Consider the following 24,639-nt stretch of genomic DNA (forward strand, 5'->3'; position numbering starts at 1 on the left):
TAGCTTACATACTTTTTTATTTTTTAATCTTTAATTTTTTTAATTTATTTTTCCCCCAAAGCCCCAGTAGATAGTTAGTTGTATGTCATAGCTGCACATCCTTCTAGTTGCTGTAACTTACATACTTCTTAACTGCTGTGTTATCTTCCATTGGCTTGTCTTCGGAGCAGACTAGGATACCAAAACAAAAACATACTTCCCTCTCTTGACCAGAAATCCCCCCGTAAACTTTTCAGACTTATTTTCTTTATCTGTAAAAATGGGATAATGAAATCTGCCCTATGTATCTGACAGCTTTAGAAAATATTAAGAAAAATAATATGTAATGATTTTTTGGAAAAACATAAAAAGTGTGAAATTATCAAGCATTTTAGTAACCTTGTTTAGGGAGTTTAGATTTTTATTTGCTAGGTGTTGTGGGCACATAACATTTTAAAAATATATTGTCTCTATCACCAAAGTGAAATTAAATTGTGGCATGTAGTCTAATGATATACAGTAACTTAGAGACATTGTTTTATTTAAAGAGAAAAATCTTAGTACTCATTCAGTCATTGTAAAATGTGTTAACAACCATAAAACAGTAAATCTTGACTAAATTACTTTTAACTGAATGAGGAAATGTAACCTTTATTAACTATTTATTACTTAATGTATTTACTATTTTACAAGTTAAATAATTCTATTTTAGTCCATTTTATTATTGTGCAATTCTTGAAATTCTATAAGCAATTTCTATATACTTGCACTCAATCCTCAAAATTTTTTAAAAGTTTTGATTTGGAAATAATTTTAGACTCACATAGAAGTTGGAAAAAAAGTCTCTGTGTATCCTTTACCCAGCTTCCTCCGAGGATAAGATTTTAACCAGAGAACAATTTTTCAAGACCAGGAAATTGACAATGGCACAAGAGGAAGGCAGAATAATGGCCCCTCAAGGAGGTCCACCTCCTAGTCATTGAAGCCCGTGAATATAGTACCTTACATGGCATTCGGGCATTAAGATTGCAGATGGAATGAAGACTTTGCTAATCAACTGACCTTAACATAAGAAGACTATTCTGGGGCCGGCCCCGTGGTTTAGTGGTTAAGTGCGCACGCTCTGCTACTGGCGGCCTGGGTTCGCATCCCGGGCGCGCACCGACGCACCGCTTCTCCGGCCATGCTGAGGCCGCGTCCCACATACAGCAACTAGAAGGATGTGCAACTATGACATATAACTATCTACTGGGGCTTTGGGGGGAAAAAAGGAGGAGGATTGGCAATAAATGTTAGCTCAGAGCTGGTCTTCCTCAGCAAAAAGAGGAGGATTACCATGGATGTTAGCTCAGGGCTGATCTCCCTCACAAAAAAATAAATAAATAAATAAATAAATCTGTTTTCCAAAGAGGCTGAACCACTTTGAAAAAAAAAAAAAAAAAAGGAAGACTATTCTGGATTACCTGGGTGGGTCCAATGTAATCACAAGTGTCCTTAGAAATGGAAGAGGGAGGCAGCAGAGGAGGTCAGAGTCATGTGATGTGAGAAGGACTCTACCAGCCTTTGTCAGCTTTGGAAACAATGGAGATGGAGGAAGGGAACCATGAGCCAAAGAATGCAGGTGGCCTCCAGAAGCTAGAAAGGACAAGGAAATGAATCCTCCTTGGAACCTACAGAAAGGAATGTGGACCTCCTGACACCTTGATTTTAGCCTGTGTCAGACTTCTGACCCACAGAACTATAAGATAATACATTTGTGCTGTTTAAGCCACTAAATTTGCTATGATTTGTTATAGCAGCAAAGAAAACTAACACAGTATAAATAATAAAGTAACATTTTAAAGGAAGACAGTTTGTGAAATTGCTATGAATGGGTAGAATAATACTGATCTTTCAAATATTTTTCACATGGTTTCTCAGGTATAGTATTTCATGGTCTATTCCTACTATAGCTCAATTGTTCATGTGTTTTGTCATACAGAACATAAAAACATATTCCTTTACTAGACACTAATTTATAGGTGCTTCCTTATACATTTTGTTGCTTTGATTCCTGTATAATTTATTTAACAGGTACCTTCTACTTTTAGCTGTTGTAATTAAAATTTAATTATAATTAAAGTTTTTAACTAGACAAGGCTTTGCTCTTATATTCTTTATTTTAGAAGAAAAAGTTTTAAACTGATATTTTACATTCTAGTGTGCAATACAGAGGTTTTACTCTTTTAAGCAATAATAGTCTATCTTTAAAGACTGCATAAGACTAAAACCAAAGGCCCTTGCAAACATTTGTTTGTATTAGAGGTGGGGGGAAAAAAAAAAAACACCCATAGATACTACTGTTAAATGGATTGTTCATCTCTTTCCTCATTTTTACTTATTCCCATTCTCAAGATTTCAAAGTGTTAAATACAGATGATACAAAACTATTGTTTTATTTTACATCTCTTTAAGCACAGTCATAAGAATTTTAGCACGTATTTACAGGCCAGTCAGGAATCACCAGGATCACATTAAGTAACACATAAGGTGCATACAGTGTCAAATTCTATTTTATTAAAGGGACCTATGAAAATAGAGGGAGTCCTTGAAAAGTTTTTTGGAGTCCTAGGCTTTTGCCATGGTGGTACAAGAAAATGGCAATTTGAGTGGTCATGTCTACTATGACTTGAAGGTGTTATCGGCAAGGGATTATGTCAGATGAGATAAATGATAACTACGGATTGGCTGAGGGGGTTAGCAAGTCCAATGAAATGACTGAGTTTTAGTTATTGTAGTAATTAATAATGAAACCTAAGAAGTGCTGAATAAACGATAGTTTCCAGTCCTGACTGGGATCAATTGTGGTGTAACCAACAGAAACGGGTAGGTTACAAGTTAGGAAGCAGAATTAAAGGATACTCAAGTGGATGCTGTGTTGCCCCCCCTAATATCCATTCTGCTCCTCTGTGTGGAAGCCACATAGTTTAGAACAGACCGTCCCCACCTTCAGCTGCAGCAATGGGCCTGAAATAGTGTAATCCTAACAGGGTAATTAAGCCATGGTCCTTGTCAAAATAGTTGGTTCAGGAAAGGCCAGGTGGATTAGTTTCCTGTGGCTGCCACAACAAATCACTACAAACATGGTGGCTTAAAACAACAGAAATTTATTCTCTCACAGTTCTAGAGGCCAGAGTCCTAAATCGAGGTGTAGTCAGTACCACACTCCCCTTGGAGCTCTAGGGGAGAATCCTCCTTGCCTCTTCTGGCTTCTGATGGCTCCAATCTCTGCTTCCAACTTCACATAGCCTTCTCTGTGCACCTTGTAAGGATATTTCTCCTTGAATTTAGGGCCCACCCAGATAATCCAGGATGAGCCATCTTGAGATCCTTAACTTAATGACAGAAGCAAAAACTCTTTTTCCAGATAAAGTGACAGGTTCTGAGAGTTAGAATGTGGACATATGTTTTGGGGGTCACCATTCCACCCACTACACCAGGCAACCCAGGCTTTCCCTGGCCACAGTGATTGTTTCAGAAGCGATCGGATCAGAATGACACCTAGAGCTTTGGTTGGACAGTCATGAGAAGTAATATTTTCTCTCCCAGTGAATGTGAATAAGAAAGTACACTGTTCATGCTGTTCCTGGAAGCCTTCTGGCTGCCCTGATGGAAGCCAACCGAAAAAACAAGGCAGCACAGAGGAAGGCAAAGCTGAGAAACCTGCAGAGAAATGGAAAAAAAGCTCCAACTAGACCAAATGCACTCACACTGCCTCTGAATTTGTAAATTAGAAGAGTCAATAAATTTCTTTTATTTTTCAATCTATTACAAAGAGAACTAAGGAATAAGCTATATTTTGGGTCTAGCAATTTTGGCAGGATAATCAGAAATAAATGGAAATAATAGTACTAACATTTATTGAGCAGTTATCACATTTGAGGTACTATTCTAAGCATTTTATATTGATTATTTAATTTAATGCTCACAATAACCCTGTTATCTTCCCCAGACAGGAAATCTGCAGGACTGGCTCATGTAAGCACATGGTCTGATGCAGAGTTCAGCGAGAGATGAGGTGAGAGGTGCAGGAGGAGACAGACCACAGAGGGCCTTGGCATCAACCTAGGATGATTAGATGTGTCCTCTGGACACCGGGGAACCAAGGACAGGTTTGAAGGGAGTGGAATGATCAAGTTTGCATTTTGGGAAGATCACTCAGAGGCAATGTGAAGACTGGATTGAAGGTAAGGAAGACAACAGGCATTCCAGAAGAGAAAGATAGCCATTGGCCAGGAAATTCCCAGAGCAGGAACTGGACTAGATTATATTCTAACCTAAAAATCCTTCTCTTCATTCATTGATGCACATCCGCTTGTCTTTCATTACTGGAGGCAGTTTATAAGGTAGTGTAAGTTAAGTATGTAGTTAGTTTGTGCTACATACAAACTGTGTACTACACTACCTACACACTACACTACTATGTAGTGTATTGTAGTGAAGTATGAAGACTCTGGAGCCTGACTGCCTGGGTTCAAATCACAGCTTAACGACTTACTAGTTTTGTGACACAGCTTATTTCGTAAGCTCTGTGTGCCTCAGTTTCCTCACATCTAAATTGGGGATAATGAAAACACCTACCATGTGATTTTTGCTGTGAAGTAAGTTAATACATGAAAAATATTTAGAAGAATGCTTGGCCCATAGAAGTGCGTGCCGATATTAAGATGTTAATATCTTTATACTCCAGATGCCCAGCACAGGGACAGCTTCATTGTAGTTAATCAATAAGTACTTGTTGAAAGATTGGGTATTTTTACTTCAAAAGGCAGTCTGTTTTTATTGTTAGAGAGGTTTATTCTTTTAGTTCAAGCCAATTTAATCTAATCGATAAACATCCATTAGGCCCGAATAAGACTAAGGCTCTGTGCCAGACACTGTAGGCAAAGCCAAAATGAGTAAGGTTTTACCCTTGATCTTCATCAGAGAATATCTGAACCTATCTCTTCATAGCTTGTACAAGTTGGTTCTCGTAGAGCCTTCTAGAACAACTCATAACAAATCTGTTCTCTCCTTTACATGACAGACTTTCCAATTATTGAAAACAATTATCCTGTCTACCCTTAATCTTTTTTTACTCCAGTATAAACAATAAATACACACAATTCCTTCAGCCATTCCTTACGGGACATGGTTTAGGAGCATTCAATCAATTTAATCATCCTCCTCCAGACACATTTGCGTTTGTTAATACTTTTCTTTAAATGCAGGGCTCAGAAGTAGATACAATAATCCAAGCATGATTGAATGGATGGGTAGTGTTATGAGAATCAGCACCATAAAAATAATGGCTAAACTAGAGTGCATCCACAGATAAAATGGGAGAATAAAACAGGTTACAGGTTAGTGCCTTAGGGGTTTCCTTCTGTCCAAACAACAGGGAAATAGACCTTCTGAAAAAAACGCAAAGGAAACGATTGTAAAATAGGAAACACGTCATAAAGAACACGCAGTTAAGAAACCACGATAGGATATTATTATATGGTAGGCAATAAATAAAATATTTGTTTAATAAATAAATGTAAGGAATGGATTTAAGGAATAGTAGGAATGGGGGTTAACTATGAAATATGCTCCTCCCAAAAGTTGAAAAAGATGAGACCAGAAAAGATGACTTGGTCAATGTGGAAATTATCAAGAGAAGATCACAATGGACGAAAGGATTTTGAGGAGGGAAATTGAAAGATGAGAATTTACTATTCCAACCGTTAGTCTGAAGTGTCAGAAGAGAAAAAGGGTCTGTGCTTTACTGCAGTGCACAGTAGAGAAAGATAGTGGTTATATATACAGATGTTATTCATATACCCTTGAACCTTAAATAATAATGAGGTACTTTGGGTACTACAAAAACAAGTAATACACACTAATTTAAATTTTTGTTTTCTGTTTCAGTGATAGCAGGACATATGTTTTTCATGTCAACTAAATAAAGGGAGTTGCTTTTCAGGGAGAGAGTCCAATATATAAAGGAATTACAAAATACAGTGAGCTTGGTAGGACATCATAGCTGAAAAAAGTGATATAATCCAAAAATTGGATAATTCATGAGAGAGAGAGAATTTTAAAAGCTTCATAGCAATATATTCACTTCCAAAGACCTCAAAAAACAAGTAAAAAAAACCTGGCAGCATTGGAGAGGCAATAGGCAGGAGAATGTTGGGAAGACATTTTAATCTTTCCACTTACTTCTTATGAGGATGCAGTAGTTCCAATCAGAATGTTAGCTACAATATAAAACAGAATGGATCAAACTGGTTTTGGAATGTTACTTTTTATATAGTAAAATAGCAATATCTGACCTTAATTAATGTCAAATAGTTAAGACTACTCCTATTACAACAAATTCCCATGATAAATAATTTAGACAAAAAGTTTGGCATTGCTCTATATTCAACAAATTGTCTAGATATATTTCAAATAAGTATTTTTATGGTGAGACAATATAACACAGATAAATACTATTGTTACTGGTTGTTATCTAGATAAAATATCTCTTATATGTCATCACCTATATATTATATTTTTTCTAAATTCCCCTTTCTGCTCATCACAGTAACAATAAAATCCTTGTAAAGGTATTATATTTATAGAGTACCCTGTTTCCTTATGCCAGATACGTTGAGTCATTATTTCTGTTAATGATTAGCTAAACAGTCAATACCTATTTGGAAGATTGATTTTTTTCTTCATTATATATTATCTAGACATCTGATGTGCTGTTATTTTTGTATAATGTCTTATAGCAAGGATAATAGTGCTTTCTATAAAATAGTGAAATTCTTTGGCTAACATAAAACTCTATAAAACACTAGAAATATGTGTATATTCTAAAATGAATACGATTTGTTTCTTGTAGATAGTAAAATTTGTGAGCCGAGCACTCATGGCTAGCTTCAAGCAATCTCATGCAAATATTTATTAAATTCTCTTCTGTGTTCTCTCTCTTTCCTCTTGTTTCACATTCTAGCCCATCTGTGCTTAGCCTGCAACCATTTAACAGAGAAATAACATGAACTAAAACAGCAAAGGTGCTAATCTACAAATTTTGGTTTAAAAAAGAAAAATAAATTAAATCTGCAGAAATATCTACTGACAAAAATCATATAGTAAGCTCTTAAGGCATTTTCAAAGAACAACCACAAAAATAGTGTTTATATTAAAATACCAAAGTAACTGTCTAAGGTAGTTATTGAAATAAGTATAGATGTACCGGGAAGCCTGAAATGATGCAAACAAAGCAAAGCAGGAATAACATATAACTCTGAAAATTAACATTCCATAAAAAAGCCTGAAATACAACAAAACATGTAAAAACAGTATAGTAAAACCTCAAGGAACACCAGAAAATTATGAATAATTACTGATGCTTTTAATGCTATTATTGTACTGATTAATTTTACTTAATTTAGTTAACTAATCAATGAAGAGGATTTCTAGCTAAGTGAGGGCAGACTGAACTCATGTATTCCCTTCTCAAACCCCTCTAAAATGAAAGCAAAGAGGGCCGGCCCCGTGGCTTAGCGGTTAAGTGCGCGCGCTCCGCTGTTGGCGGCCCGGGTTCGGATCCCGGGTGCGCACCAACGCACCGCTTCTCTGGCCATGCTGAGGCCGCGTCCCACATACAGCAACTAGAAGGATGTGCAGCTATGACATACAACTATCTACTGGGGCTTTGGGGGGGAAAAAAATAAATAAATAAAATTAAAAAAAAATAAAATGAAAGCAAAGAAACTAAAATATATGTGTATATATATATTTACAAAGATATAGATAAGGAAAGAGAAGATGATTACAAGAGAGATAATAATAAAGTTTTAGAAAATGAAATGCAGGCAGAGGAGTGACAACCAACTTAAAAGATCATACATGCTGAAATGAAAGTGTTTCCATAGATATGAACAAGAAGCAAGATGCTGTGTGCTATAAATCCCAGAAAAGGTAAACTAAGTTCCCCAGAAGAGGGAAGGCAAGAGAGAAGGCAATAGATAACCAGAAGAGAAGCAAGGCAAAGGAAAAAAAAAAAAAAACCAAGAAAAAAAAAAATTAACTAAACAAAAAAAAAAATAGAAAAGAACTATTCTTTATATTGTTAGAGAGGTAAGAGAGACTATTGGTTACATGAAAGCAAGACAGGACCCTATATACAATTAAAAAAATTAGAGAGGAAAAAAATGCTCCTGCAAATGAAAAATATAAGCAAAATGGAAACCCAACATACAGGTTACAAGAGAAGTTGAGGCAACTGCTCAGAAGGTAGAGCAAAAGGGCAAAGAGATGGAAAATTGGACAGAAAAAAACCAAACAAACAGGGAATAACATTAATCTAAGAAATTCAACATCTAAATAATGAGTCCCAGAGAGAGAAAACTGAGAAAACAAAAGAAAGGAGACCATTAGTGATATAATTCAAGAAAATTTCATAGAACTGAAGGACAAGGGTGTCCAGATTTAAAGGGACCACTGAGTATTTAGCACAATGGATAAGAAATAAGCACATCAGGGGATATCATATTGACATTTCAGAACACTACGAATGAGGAAAAGATTCTATGTGTTATCACAGAGAAACAAAAGGATCATATCCTGAGGATCAAGTATCAGAATGATGTCAGACTTGTCAACAGCAACACCAGAATCTAGAATAAGGCAATGGGGGAAGAATGCCTTCAAAATTCTCAAGGAAAATCGCTTTCACTTAAAATGCTATTAAATGCTACCAAATTCTATCAAAGTCTCAATCAAGGGTTTGGGTAGAATAAACATTTTCAGACAAGTTCTCAAAAAATTCACCTCCCCAAAAACTACAGGAGGACCTGACAAAGCAACGGAGTAAGATGAGAGGAAGAAATGAGATACAGAAAGCAGTAGGTCCAGAAAAGGAGAGAGATGACATAAGAGATATTTGTGGCCAGTAGTGAAACGATGAAAACTGTGTACAGGTTTAGAAAGCTGCTAAGCAGTTCAAACTGGAGCAGGACAGAGGCTTGGGAGAAACTTTCCAGAAAGGTAAAACTGGTAGACTAGCTTATTTGTCTGAATATCTAGACAGGATATTTAGACAATGAGGAAGCATTTGCCTGAATCAGTGATAAAAACTTAGAACATTAAGCAAATGAAAGAGCAAGATACTACTAACTTCAGGGAAAGGAGAAAATGCAGGAAAGGAAAATGTTAGATTAAACTGCACAGCTAAGCTGTGGATAACATTTACATAGTCAGGATAACGAAAACACTGAATATGTATTGAAACAAAATGCTATCACTATATTGGGAGGATAGGCGGCTTGCGAGGGACAAGGACGTATATGTGTGGTAAGATGAGGAAGGAAAAATAACTAAATTCTCTTCTATCATGGTGGAAAAGTCAACAGATAAAGCCTAAAACTAAAATATCAAGTTCCAAAATGTAGATATTGTTTAGAGATGGGGAAGTAAACACCAAAATATGAGATCACATGACTCACAAAAGGCAGAGCCAGAATCCAAACTCAGTTTTGCCTGTCTCCAAATTACATTCTTTCCACTAAACTTAAGCGTGCCCCCAAATAAAACTTACATAGAGTGAAACCAAAATTATGAAATTCATTAAAATTTGCTCAAAATGAGCTAATTTACTTTTTTATTAGTTACCAAAAGTCAGAGCTGACTAAATAAACTGATAACCTAAGTATGATATAAGGGACTATTTGTCTTAAGAAAACATTCTATTTTCCACCAATTGACATCATTACATCATTTACCTGCATCTAAGGTACTCACAGAAGTGGACATCCTCACTGAAATATTCTGATTAGCTGCCAGTTGGTCATCCAGGCAACCACAGAGAATTTCCTTTTTTATGGTTGCAAGTTATTTCCTTCTTGCCATTGCAAAATATATACTCTTCGTGCTGACATCTTCGTGCCACTGACCCTTTGACCATTCTGAAAGGTCTCATATCCCTGGCTCCTATGAGGATCTTTGCTCGTTCAACATTTAACAACCTCACTCATTTCTTTTTTTTCTTCCCTGGAGGTCTATTTTCTCTTCTCTGCTCCATTCTCCATGAAATGATATAATTTCTGCAAAGATAGAAATTTAACCCATGTTCCAGTTCCAATAACTCACTTGCTCTGGTCTCATATTTCTAAATGCCTACCGGACATTTCCATTTGTATATTCCACCATTCCTCGCACTTCTTAACTGGCCCAAATTTCTTATAATGACAAACCAGGCCCTTCCTAATCTAGCTCTTGATCACTTCTTTAGTTTTATCACTTATATCTCTACCTCAAACTCTACTCTCAAGGCAGGCTGGACTATTTAAATTCTTAAGAACTAATTGCATTCTCTTTTGTCCCTGGGCACATGAATATTCTCTCTTTTTCAAACCCTCCACCAACCTCAAGCTGGTCCTTGTTTGTTCTTTAGGACTCATCTCTGAAGCGATGTTCATGGTACCCTCATGCCAAACACAGTGCCTTAGACATAGTAAATGGAATATAAATACCTGTTGAATAAATGAACAAAAGTACTCCTGAATAAATGACTTATCCCCAGATAATCTCTTCCAGTCAATAATGCTGCCTCATTAATCTTTCTTAAATATTCCTTATTAAATGTTTCTCCTTTGCTTAAAAAGCCGTCAAGATTTTTTATCTAAAGTGGAAAACTCTTCTGTCTGCCTTCTAGGCTCTTCATAAGGTGGTGTGTAACCTAATTTCCTGCTGCTCCCCAATATGAAGCCTCCTCTCTGGTCTACTGATTCCTGAGCACTCCATGATCATCTCTATATCCATAAGTTGTTTTTGCTCTTTACTCCATCTGTCATAGAATGTTCTTCCTTTCTGACTCTCTATCCTACAAATGGACAGCTCATGTCCAACTTTTCCCATAAAGGCTTCTTTGAATTACTCTAGCTCATATTGATGATAATAGCAACATTTTATTCATGCATCAAATGTATTTTGATGATCTGTTACTTGATAGGCTCTGTCTAGGTACCAAGACACAAAAGTGACCTGGGAAAAAGCAAGAAAACAAGTTAAAACAAATTAAACATAAGATTACAAAGAGTGACAAGTGCTAAAAGAAAGAGGCAAGGTACAGAATATTGGTTATAGGGAACAGCAGACCTTCTCTAGACATGTTGGTCAGAGGAGACACCTTTGAAGAGGTAATATTTAAGCTGAGATCTGAAGGATGAGAAGGATCTAGTCTTGTGCAAAGTTGTGGCGGTGAAGGGAGAGAGTTCTCCATAGAGTGAATCACATGTGAAAATACTTTGAAAGAGAAAAGAATTTGTAGGAACTGAAAGAAAACAGTATGGCTGGAGATTCATGAATAAAAGGAAAGCGGTCTAAGATGAGCTTGGAAAGACAGGCAAAGTCCTATCAAGTCCACTACGGCAAATCTAAAGGGCAACAGATAACTATTGAATGGTTATAATCAGAGGAGAGAAAGGATTAGATCTATGTTTTAAGATCATTCTTGCTGCTCTATGAGGAATGGACTGAGAAATGAAGAAGCCAACCAGGAAGAAGTCTGTTGTAGTCTACCAATATGGATCACGGTGATGACTTGGATCAGGGTAATCGCAGTAGAGATGGAAGAAGTGAAAGAACTTAAAATTAACTTGTGAGATAACACTTGTGATGGGGGGAAAATCTTCAAAAGAGAAAATCAAGAGCTCAGTGTTGATCATGTTGAATTTTAGATATTTATAATAAAACCAAGTAGAGGTTGGGAGTTAGGTAGGGAGTTAAATATGCAAGTCAAGATCTCTGTGGTAGACAGACTTCTAAGATGAACCCAATAGGCCCAGCCCTGCATAATCTCCTCCCCTTGAGTGTGGACAAGACCTGTAATTTGCTTCTAATGAACAGCATATGAAAAAGGTGAAGAAATTTTGCAGAATTAATTAATGTCCTTAATTGGTTGCCTTTGAGTTAATTAAAAGAGATTATTTCAGCTATGAGAAAGAAGGAAATCCTGTCATTTGCAACAACATAAATGAACCTAGAGGACATTATGCTAAATGAAATAAGCCAGAAAGAGAAAGCCAAATACTGTATGATCTCACTTATACAGGGAATCTCAAAAAAAAAAAAAAGGAAAGCTGAACTCATGGAAACGGAGAGTAGAATGGTTGTTACCAGGGGCTAGGGAGCTGGGGATATGGAGAGTTAATGGTCAAAGGATACAAGCCTTCAGTTATAAGATGAATAAGTTCTGGGGATCTAATGTACAGCATGGTGACTACATTAATAACACTGTGTTGTATACTTGAAATTTGCTAAGAAAGTAGATCTTCAGCAATCTCACCACACACAAAAGGTAACTATGTGAGGTAATGGATGTTAATTAACCTGATTGTGGTAATCATCTCACAATGTACACATATATCAAATCATCATGTTGTATACAATGAAAAAGATAAAATAAAATAAAGAGTATCCTGAGTGGGCCTGACCTAATCAGATGATCCCTTTAAAAGAGGGTCCAGGACTTCCCTGAAATTAGAGATGCCCTCCTACGGGCCTTGAAGAAGTAAAAAACTAGCTGTGAACTTCCTTTGGAGAGTGGTGGCCTCTAGGAGCTGAGGCTCTCAGTTCTATAGATGTAAAGAACTGAATTCTGCCCATGAGCTCCCTGGGACTGGAAGACCCTGGGCTTCAGATGATAATGCAGCCCAGCCAACAGCTTGAATTCAGCCTTGTGGTACCCTGAGCAGAGGATTCAGTTAAGTTGTTCCTCACTTCACAGCAAGAAAAGTTATCAGAGATACAGAGGAGCATTATGTAACGATAAAGAGGTCAACTCTCCAAGAAGACATAACAATCTTTAACGTGTACGTGCCTAACAAGAGACCATCAAACCAAGGAAGGCAAAAATTGATAGAATTGCAAGGAAAAATAGATGACTCTACCACTACAGTTGGAAACTTCAACACCCCTCTATCAGAAATAGATCCAGCAGGCAGAAACTCAGTATGGACAGAGTTAAACTCAACAAGACCATCAATCGACTGAATATAATGGACATCTATACCACTTCATCCAACAACAGCAAAAATACACATTCTTCTCAAGCTCACATGGAACATTCACCAAGATAGACCACATTCTGAGCCATAAAATAGGCATTAAAAAATTTAAAACAATAGAAATCACAGAATGTCTGCTCTCAGATCACAATGGAATTAAATGAGAAATCAATAACAGAAAGATAGCTGGAAAATCCCAAAATACTTGGATATTAAACAACATACCTCTAAATAACACACAGGTCAAAGAAAAAATTTCAAGAGAAATTTAAAAATATTTTGAACTTAATAAAAATGAAAATATAACTTATCCAAATTTGGGGGATGCTGTAAAATCAGTGTTTAAAGGGAACTTTACAGCATCAAATGCATATATTACCTAAAATCAATCATCTAAGCTCCTACCTCAGGAAACTAGAAAAAAAAACAAAGTATTCCAAAGTAAGCAGAACAAAAGAAATAACAAAAATTAGAGCAGAAATCAATAAAATTGAAAACAAGAAATCAATAGGGAAAATCAACAAACTCACAAGCTGCTGCTTTGAAAAAGATCAATAAAATCAATGTCTTTAGCCAGATTAATTAAGAAAAAAAGGAGAGGATACATATTGCTAATATCAGAAATGAAAGAGAGCACATCAGTACATATCCCATGGAAATTAAAAGGATAATAAAGAAATGTTATGAACAACTCTATGCCCACAAATTTGGTAACCTAGATGAAATGGACCAGTTCTCTGAAAGATACAATCTGCCAAAATGTACACCAGAAGAAACAGACAATCTGAATAGGAAGATATCCATTAAAGAAATTTAATCAATAATTAATAACTTGACAAAATAGAAAGTACTAGGGCCAGATGGGTTTGCTGGCGAATTCTACCAAACAGTAAAGGAAGAAATTATACCAATTCTCTACCTTTTCTTTCAGAAGACAGAAGCAGAGGGAATAATCTCTAACTCAGTCTATGAGGCCAGCATTACCCTAAGACCAAAACCAAACAAAGCTATTACGAGAAAAGAAAATTACAGACCTATATCTCTCATGAACATAGATGTAAAAATTCTCAACAAAATATTGGCAAATCAAATCCAACAATGTATAAAAAGAATTAGAGACAATGATCAAGTGGGATTTGTCAACCAAGGCTGGTTCAACATTCAAAAATCAATTAATGTAATCCATCACATCAACAGGCTAAAACAGAAAAATCACTGTAGCATATCAATAGATGCAGAAAAAGCACCTGACAAACTTTAACACCTATTTATGATAAAAACTCTCAGTAAACTAGGAAAAGAGGAGAATTTCCTCAGTTTGATAAAGAATATCTACAAAAACCCTAGAGCTAACATTATGCTTAATGACAAGAAACTAGAAGCTCTCCCACTAAGATCACGAACAATGCAAGGATGACTCCTCTTACCACTGCCTTTCCACACTAGATTGGAAGTCCTGGTTAATTCAGTAAGACAAGAAGTGGAAATAACAGGTATACGAAGGAAGAAATAAAACTGTTCACAAGATGACATGATCTTCAATATAGAAAATCTGAAAAAATTAATCAAAAAAACTCCTGGGAGTAATAAGTGATTATGGCAAGGTTGTAGGATACAAGGTTAGTAGACCAAAGTCAATTGCTTTACTGTATACCAGCAATGAAGAAGTAGAATTTGAAATTAAAAACACAATGCCATTTACATTAGGACCTCCCCAAAATTAAATACTTAGGTATAAATCTAATAAAATACATGCAAGATCTATATGAACAAAACTACAAAATTTTGATAAAAGAAATCAAAGAACTAAATAAATGGAGAGACATTCCATATTCATGGGTAGGAAGACTCAACATTGGAAGACTCAACATTGCCAAGATGTCAATTCTTCCCAACTTGATCCATAGATTCAATGCAACACCAATCAAAATCCCAGCAAGTTATTTTGTGGATATCAACAAACTGATTTTAAAGTTTACGTGGAAAAGCAAAAGACACAGAATAGTCAATACAATATTGAAGGAGAAGAACAAAGTTGGGGGACTGTGACATCACCCAACTTCAAGACTTAATATAAAGCTACAATAATCAAGACAGCATGGTATTGATGAAAAAAAATAGAAAAATAAGTCAATGGAACAGAATACAGAGCCTAGAAATAGACTCCCATAAATATAGTCAACTGAATCTTTGACAAAGGAACAAAGGATATACAATGAAGCAAAGACAGTCTTTTCAACAAATGGTGCTGGAATAACTGGACAACCACATGCAAAAAAAATGAATCTAGATACAGACCTTACACCTCTCACAAAAATTAACTCAAAATGGATCAGAGACTTAAATGTAAAATGTAAAATGATTAAACTCCTAGAAGATAACTTGAGAAAATCTAGGTGACCTTGAGTTTGATGATGACTTTTTAGATTCATCACAAAAGGCATGATTCATGAAAGAAGAATTGATAAGCAGGACTTCATTAAAACTAAAATTTTTTTCTCTGCAAAAGACACTATCAAGAGAATGAAAAGACAAGTCACAGACTGGGATAAAATATTTGCAAAAGATATATCTGAAATATACAAAGAACTCTTAAAAGCCAATGATAAGAGAGCAAATAACTCAATTAAAAAATGGGCCAAAGACCTTAACAGACACCTCAACAAAGAAGATATACAGATGGCAAATAAGCATATGAAAAGATGCTGTACATCATATGTTATCAGGAAAATGCAAATTAAAACAACAATGAAGTATCACTACATACCTATCAGAATGCCCAAAATACAGAACAAAGACAACATCAAATGCTGGTGTGAATGTGGAGCAAGAGGGACTCTCATTCACTGCTGGTAGGAATGCAAAACGGTTCTATCACTTCAGAAGGCAGTTTGGCAGTTTCTTATAAAACTAAACATACCTTTACCATACTAACCAGCAATCATGCTCTTTTGTATTTACCCAAAAAAGTTGAAAACTTATGTCTACCTAAAAACCTGCCCATGGATGTTTAAAGCAGGTTTAGTCATAATTGCCAAAACTTGGAAGCAACCAAAATGTCCTTCAGTAGATGAATGGATAAATAAATTGTGGTGCATCCAGACACTGGAACATTATTCAGTGCTGAAAAGACATCAACTATCAAGCCATGAAAAGACATGGCGTGAACTTATATGCATGTGAAAGAAGCCAAGCTGAAAAGGCTACTACTGTGATTTCAACTATATGACGCTGCTGAAAAGGCAAAAATATGGAGACAAGAAAAAGATCAATGGTTTCTAGGAGTTAGAGGGGAAGGAGGTATGCACTCCACTAGTGCAATGAAATCACTCTGCATGATACTATAAAGGTTGGTACATGTCATTATAAATCTATCTAAATTGATGGAATATACACCAAGAGTGAAACAGAAAATGGCTTATGGACGACAGACATAGGTACCAGCAAAAGGAAGGGGGCGCGGGGGAGGTGGATAACAATCAGGCAAGCAACAACTCAGGAAGTGTAGTCCACATAAGCCCTCCTAGAATAAACTCCGTGATAATGAAATCTAACTATCCACAAAGTAAACCAAAATAACTCAGAAAGGAAAACAGTAATGAAAGAACTGGTTTTGAGCACTGATTTCATTTAAATATGAAATAAAACATAATAATAAAAATGTAACAAAAGTCTAAAATGAGCAAAGGGAATTGGAAGGATCCTTCTTTTTATTTTTATTTTGTTAACGTACAGTAAAGCTGACTTGGGGGCGGGGATGTACAGTTCCATGAATGTTGTAAATGTAAAGGATTCATAAAGAGAATGCAGCTCTTCTACATTTTATTTCACTGCTAAAGTGGTTTTGCTAAGCAGGTAAGTAGATGCCACAAAAGAGCCAAAAAACAGTCAATTAGTGATTCCAATATGCAAAGATAGGAAGACTTCTCAGACAATGACTGTTGTTGTTAGGGCCCTTGGGTCTATTCTGACCCCCAGTGACCCTGTGTACAGCAGAGGGGTACCCTGCCCGGTCTTTCTGGGCCAGCCTCTCATCTTCTGGCGCTATATCAGACAGTGCTCTGCTGCTATTCATATGGTTTTCACAGCCAAATTTTTTGCAAGTGGAGGGTCACGTCCTTCTTCCTAGTCTGTCTTAGTCTGGACACTCTGCTGAAACCTGTCCCCCGGGGTGACCCTGCTGGTATTTGAAATACCAGTGGCATAGCTTTCAGCATCACAGCAAGATGCAGACGCCACAGCACGACAACCGACAGGCAGGTGGTGTGGTTACCTGACCAGGAAAGGAACCCGGGGCTGTGGTGGAGAGAGCTGAATCTTAACCACCAGACCACCAGGGCTGGCTCCGGTAACCATTGGGTATTTATTTCTGATAACTATGATTTTGAGTGTAGTTTAGCTGATTTCTGGCGACAGGTTTCACAGTTCTACTTTGCTATTTCTTCTGTGATTGCAATGTTTTGAATATATGTACAAATAGAACACCATTTTCCTTTGTTTGTTTTACTTATCCTTTCTGAGACTTTAGGTAAAATGACCTATTAAACATCATAAATGAAAAATAGTTACATACTTGGTCTAGAGTTCTGTATTCTGTGTGCTGGGAATTCAATATACTTATAACATCTAGAATTATTCCCCAAGGCATAATCTTTTACATGGATTTATTATCAAAAGTTTCTAGTTGTGCAAAGTCTTATTATCATATGTGTATATTCAATAAACTTAGAATACAAATAGCTTCCAGCTAATAATTACGTACACAAATTGTTCGCATAACTGTTCTCTTTTAAAGCCAAATATATGGAAGTCTACTTTTCCTATTGCTATAAATTCAACCAACTTTTAACTTACATTGTTCATGGTCTTAGAACTTTTTCAAAATATATGAAATAAAAATATATTAACAGTTTAATAAGATCACAAAATTCCATTTCACCCAGTTCTCTCAAGTCTTAAAATTCTCTCAGTAGGACAGGTACCCACGGTGTTATTACTGATATAAATATGAGTAGCGTGGGGTGGGGGGTAGAGGGATAGCAGGTATAAGAGCTAAAGTGATTACCTTCATTTGAAGATAATCAAGATTTTTTAAGAACCAACTGTCTCCCCATAATAATTTACTATTTTTCCGTTATAATATTTGTCTTAATATAAGCTGAAGATGAATTACAATTTTTTCAGCGAAGTGTTCCTAACAAAGTGAAATTTAGCCTCAAGACTGCATAAGCTGTCAGTATCAAGACACTCATTCTTTCAGATTTTTCAGAAACTCAACCCTTTCACGTGTTATAATTTATAATGATTTATGAATTGTCATTTGAAATATAATGGGAAAGAACTCTATTAATATTCTTTGGTTTATTGTATCTTAAGATATAAGAAGATCTAGAAGTTCTTTTTTTTAAATCATATGTCAAGAAGCACTACTCCACTTGTTCTGGTAATGTGAAAGCTACATATCTGAAGAAGCCCTAAATGTCATCAGAAAAGTATTCATGTATGTATTGTTACAGAGACCTGAGCACAAATATTACATCATACACTCTCATGGTAGGAGGAATATTTTAAATACTTATTTTGAAGTTGAAGTTTTTCTAAAGAGATAATTTTTTATTACAAATTTTGTAAATATTTTTTATTTAACTTCTTTTATTTTGTGCTTCATATAGAATCAGCCCTCAATTGACTAAACAGAGAGCTTTGTTTTTTGGTATTTGTAAATGTACGGTATTGGGCTTTAAGTACTTGTTTCTAATACATGAGCACTAACAGTGCTTGCCCACTTTCCAGACGATGGACAGTTGACCATCAAACTGGGTCCTAAATCTTACTGGGGCCCTGGCCAGATCTATACTACACTGCACACTGCAGTCTGCTATGTTGTGGATATTTAAGTGAAAATCATCAGTAATTTTGTACTTTGTTTTATAGGCAAGCACCAAATGCTTAAGGAAAGATATGGAAGAAGAAAAATCATATTGCCTAATTTCCCTTTAAAATTTCTCATGTTGAAAAGTTCTCATGTATAACTGAAAAGCAGAAAAAATATTACTTTATCTAATATTTACTGATAGTACCATATTAGGGTATTGTCTCCTATATTTCTCCTATATGACGTAAAACATATTCTTTTAAGGATAGCTTTTTTTAAGTGTTTAAATATAAATTATGGAATATTATGGAATGCTGAATGAAGATATTTAGATACTCTGGAGAGGACACTGCACTAATTGACTAAACAACTTTTGAACAAGCTAGCTCACTTCAACACAACATGACGATGATCTCATCTATTGGATAGTTGGCTTAAAATCAGAATATTTTACACAATTTTCATTTTGAAAAACGTCTAACCTACAGAAAATCAGTATTAATATGAATACTATACAATCTTCATCTCGATTAAACAATTGTTAACATCTTGCCACATTTTCTTATTTCTCTTTCCCATATTTAAAAAAATTTTTTTCTGCTGAACCGTTTGAAAGGAAGTTGCAAAAATCATGAGATTTCATCTCTAAATCCTTCCAAATACATCTTCTCCCCAAAAAGACATTCTCCTACATAACCCCAATATGATTATCACACTCAGGAAATTTAACATGGGTGTAATACTATTTTACGATCTACAGACCAAATTCAGATTCCTCTGATTGTCTCAAAATTATCCTTTATAGGTTTTTTTTCATCCAAAATCTAATCAAGAAGGATGCCTTGCAATTAGCTGCCATGTCTCCTAGTCTCCTTTAATCCTGAACAATTTTCTAGGATTTTTTTTTTTAATGACACTGACATAGTTGAAGTGTCCAGTTCAGTTATATTGAAGAATATCTTCCAATTCGAATTTGTCTGATTGTTTCCTTATGATTAGATTCAGGTGAAACACTTCTGGCAAAACAACTTCAGAGGTGATTGTGTGTCCTACTCCATGTGTGTATCATATGAAGAGGCTCATGATGTCAGTTTGTCCCACTATTCGTGAAGCCAAGTGTAACTGATGTCAATCAATCATGATGTCACTTGGTTAAGCCGGTGTCTGCCGGATTTCTTCCTGTAATTTCCCCTCTTTATAATTAATAAGCAATCTTTGGGTTGACATGTAGAGATAGTGTGAATATCCTGTCCCCATCAACCATTCACCCAATGGTGGATTATCCTTTGATTATTCTTGTAATAACAGTTGCAAAAAGGTGATTTTATAATTCTATCATTTCTTAAAAATTATTAGCTTGTATTCTTCAGTGAAACAGAGCTTCTCCTTCTACCCACCCCCATCTGCACACTACACACACACTATGGGCTCACAGAGTCTTTTCTTATTCAACGTGCTCTAATCCATTACACATATAATTATTTTTTTATGTTTAAATGACTCCAAATTGGGCGAGTGGGAGTCCCTTAAATCTAGCTCTTATATCCTTGTGATGTGTCCCACCAGTTTTTGAGAAATTCCTTGTTTTCTGGCACAAAGTGTTCCAGACTTAGCAGATTCTCCCCTAAACTAGTTGAAGCAAGAAGGCTTTAAATAAAAAGGAGACTAATTCAACTTAATTTTAATACAGGAATTTGAATTTAGGCACAAATTTTAGAATAGTACCTAGAACACAGTGCCAGTGAGTATGGTAGGTCGCTTCCTTAACCATTTCAGCCATAGTTTGAAGCCTTTGCGCAATTCTTAAAAATATAAACTTTTAATTTATAACATAGACTTTTATGTTACTCTTTCAGTAAATATATTTATTCTTATTTTAATTTTTGTTCCCCTTCATTTCTCTTATCTCCATATGGGCACCATATGGATAGGTAACCTCCAAAGAATTTTCTTTTTCTTTTCTCCAACACGGTACAATCTTAGGTCACTGCCTAATGCCAAAATATGCACAAAGGGCACAGCATAAAACCCCCATAAAGTAAAGCCTTTTAAAATTCCTGAAATTATTCAAGGCATGTCACATGATAGAGGAAATAATGTAAAGGGATGCTTGGGCATTTTGTTCGTTCTGTAAGAAGTTCAATAGACCAGCCTCACTTTCTAAGCAAATGTAGCACTACTCAAGTCACCTCTGAATGAATCACTGATAGGGAAGAAAAAGTGAAGAAAGAGGAGTGTGATATTTGTGGAGGTGACAAAGAGGGAAAACAGTGGGGCCGCATAGCTTGTAAGTTTCTATTGATTGATTTTCATTAGAATGTGAGGGTGGGTGTGAGTTGGTGTGTAGTATACATGTGTGCATGTGCCCATGTAGGGTTAAAGATAGGGATGTTCAGTCAACATTTCGACGAATACTTATTACACTCCCACTCTGAGCAGGCACTGCAGTACTTTCTAGGAATATAAGGACCATCAAACTAGATAGGTCCCTAGCTTAGTGCTTAATTAAATAACTACACAAATAAATGTGAATTACCAGCTCTTTGCAACTATTTGCAAAGAAGGATATAGATACATTTATGCACACAAACATAAATGTGTGTATATGTATGTTACAAGGGGATTTGGCTCAGTCTAGGGGGAAGACATGGCTCATTTGAGGAAGTGCTATTTGGGTTGAAATTTGAAGTGTTAACTAAGAGTTAACTAGGCAATGTTTGGGTATGTGTGTATACAGGTGTGGGGATGGGAGACAGCACGGTGAGTTAGAGCAATTGGAAGAAAGCCAGCAAGCTGAATCAGAGGGAGGGAGTGGGAGTACCAAAAAGACGAGACTGGAGGAGCCTGACTTTGCTGGGTTTCAAAAAATCTGGTGCACAATTTGGTCTTTATCATAAACAAAGCAATGGTAATCTATTTAAGTGGTGTGTATAGTTGAAGGGTGGGAGTTATCATATTTGCATTTTGAAAAGACTCCTCTGACATCTTATTGGAGGATGGATTTGGAGGGGGAGCAATACTGGATGCCAAGAGATCAGTTATAAAGCCCTTATAGTTCTCTACACAATGGATGGTGAAAGCTAGACTGGAGTGATGGCCAAAGGCAGATTTCTAACATACTTTGGAGGTAACAAACAACGACTGGGTGAAGGCTCTGATATGAGGTGGAAGGAGAGGTAATGGCAAGGATAAAATCCAGATGAGGACCTGGGGAATCCTGGAGGCTGGGGTGAGATGTGCAGAGATCAGAAGTTTGATTTTGACATGTTTCATTTGATGTTTCCTTAAGATAGACAAGGAGAAATGCCAGTACACACCTGGATCTACAAGTGGGGAACTTAGAGGGACTTTCTGAGCCATAATCATGTTTTGTAGAGTGCTCTGCATAAAACATATGCCAATAATTTCAAGGAATTCTAATTAGAGAGTACTTTGGGAAAACTCAAGGTGAACCAAAGTTCTAAGGTACTAGATGAATAATCTCTGCTACTTGGGAGTTTAGTAATTTGCAAATCCATTTCAATTTTAAATGCTGTTATAATTCCCTGATCTGCAAAATCTGAAAATATGACTTTGCAGCAAGTGAGATATATCTATATATATATTGAAGTCACAAAACTATATGTACAGGTTTAATACTTAAAATATTTAATAATCAGTACAACTTGGGCTCCAGCCACAAATAACAATTAAGACCATACCAGTGCATCCAGGTGAATGCCAATCCTGTCACAGTAATAGAATCTCATTCCCTGAGGTTAAAAATTCCTAATTGAAAATAGAGTGTGAATATTAGAAGGTAAAAGAGTGTTGATAATTACTGCTTTTAGTCCAATAATGTCCATAACACCTAAGCATTTTTTTAATACACTGAAAAAATGATCGAGGCTGAAGATAAATTATCCTCATTCTATTCTACTGTTCAAAGAATGCTGTGGAAAAATCAAATTTATTTAGAGATACACTTCTAAAAAATTGTGCCTACATTTCAAATTTGAAATATCTTTTTTAAGTATACAATCAATGTCATCATTTTGCCCAAATCTTCACAGACTGTATTTGCTTAAAGTAACCTGGAACTATAGGTCACAGTTCTAATTCCCACTGTGATAAAGACGAAAACAATATAAATGACTACAAAGCTAAGTCAGCTTTGAGTTTCTTGCTTCTGAAACTAATGGAAAAGTAAGTATTACATTCTTCATTTGAATTGACCAAGTTGTCTGATTTGGTTTTCCCATTTTCACATATATCTAACAGAGGCTTCTGAAATCTCTTTCACGACATTAACTGGGTGTATTTTTTCCCTTTCTTAACTACATTCTTTAGTGTTTTAGATTTTGGTTTAGGGTAGTATTAAAGTACTATGATAAAAGGAGGCACTGCGAACCTAGTGACTAGAATGTGTTGTATCGGTTTATTCTGACAAAGAAGGTTTTCTCTTGTATAGTGGAGTGTTACAAAGAGTAAGCAGGGCTTTACTTACACAATCTTTGCTTTTATTCTGTACAAGAATAAAAAGCATAACAAGAAAAGGCAGATATTCCAATAAAATTTCACTGCCTATATAGATCTTTGTGCTGCTCAAATCAAAGAAGCTCCTTATTTTCCTTATCACCTCCACAATCCAACAACCTCAATTTCATCTTCTCTCAATTCCCATTGCACCACTATACTCTTATTAGAAATTGTAACAAAAGTCGACCAAATCAAGTTAAGGGTCAGTCTGAGGTTGAGTGTTGGGCCATTCAATTGACCAATAAGATTCCAGTAAGAATGAACAATATACAGCAAAACAATCATGTATCAAATTGTGTTCCGTACAATTGCTGCATCCCCTTTGTAGGAAAAGCTGCCTCTCTTGATTGGGTAAAACATGTCCTTCTATGTAGAGAATCTTGTGATTGTGTGAAAGCAACTGGTTACTCACACACACAAACACACACACACACACACAGCCACACACAGAGAGACATATTATGACTTCAATCTTAATTGTTAAAAGTTTACATTAAAAAGCTTCTTTCTTGGGCTGGCCCTGTGGCTTGGTGGTTAAGTGCGCGCGCTGCGATGCTGGTGGCCCGGGTTCGGATCCCGGGTGCGCATCGAGGCACCACTTCTCCGTTCATCCTGAGGCCGAGTCCCGCATACAGCAACTAGAAGGATGTGCAGCTACAACATACAACTATCCACTGGGGCTTTGGGGGGAAAAATAAAATAAATAAAATCTAAAAAAAAAAAATAAAAAAAAATAAATAAATAAATAAAAAGCTTCTTTCTTTAAAAAGAATAAGATATAAAATGTTATAAAAGACATCTAAGAAGGGCCTGGAGTGGGAAGTAATCTAATAAAAAAAATTCTTACTTACAATTTGGTAAATTCAAGATGCTTGCTGTAGTTAACAATGAAATGACATTTCACATTAACTCAATTCTCAAGAGCAGGTCTTACATTATGGTCTAGTAGACAGAACATCAGAAGTAAGAAAATTTGAGTTTCACTCTCAAGTCCCTCCTTGCTTCTGGGATCCTACACTGTCCTGTATACTGTGTATATGGTTAATCTTCAAAACCCACTAATCTCTCTGCAAATACTATACATTTTGCAAAGAGCAGAGATGTCGGTGTGCTTTTAGTGTGTCAACAGTGCCTAGACTAAATACATCTAAGACAGACAACACAGTTATCTATAACTCCCCTCCCCGTCCCAACTCCTATATG

The 24,639-nt window shown here is 36.0% G+C and overlaps 1 protein-coding gene across 4 annotated transcripts in view; it reads right to left on the reverse strand.

Moving 5' to 3' along the window:
- The window catches only part of CHST9 (carbohydrate sulfotransferase 9), a 253,269-nt gene that overhangs the window by 221,421 nt on the left and 7,209 nt on the right, over positions 1-24,639 (reverse strand). The window contains exon 2 of one of the 4 annotated variants that reach the window (XM_087439094.1): positions 6,205-6,242. The exons of the other annotated variants lie outside the window; for them this stretch is intronic. The gene's annotated coding sequence lies outside the window, so the exon portion shown is untranslated. The remainder of the gene's footprint in view (positions 1-6,204; positions 6,243-24,639) is intronic. 4 annotated transcript variants of the gene reach the window in all.

Source organism: Ceratotherium simum, chromosome 14 (genome assembly GCF_057802395.1).
Source record: "Ceratotherium simum simum isolate JZ-2026a chromosome 14, ASM5780239v1, whole genome shotgun sequence".
In the NCBI taxonomy this organism is placed as follows: domain Eukaryota; kingdom Metazoa; phylum Chordata; class Mammalia; order Perissodactyla; family Rhinocerotidae; genus Ceratotherium; species Ceratotherium simum.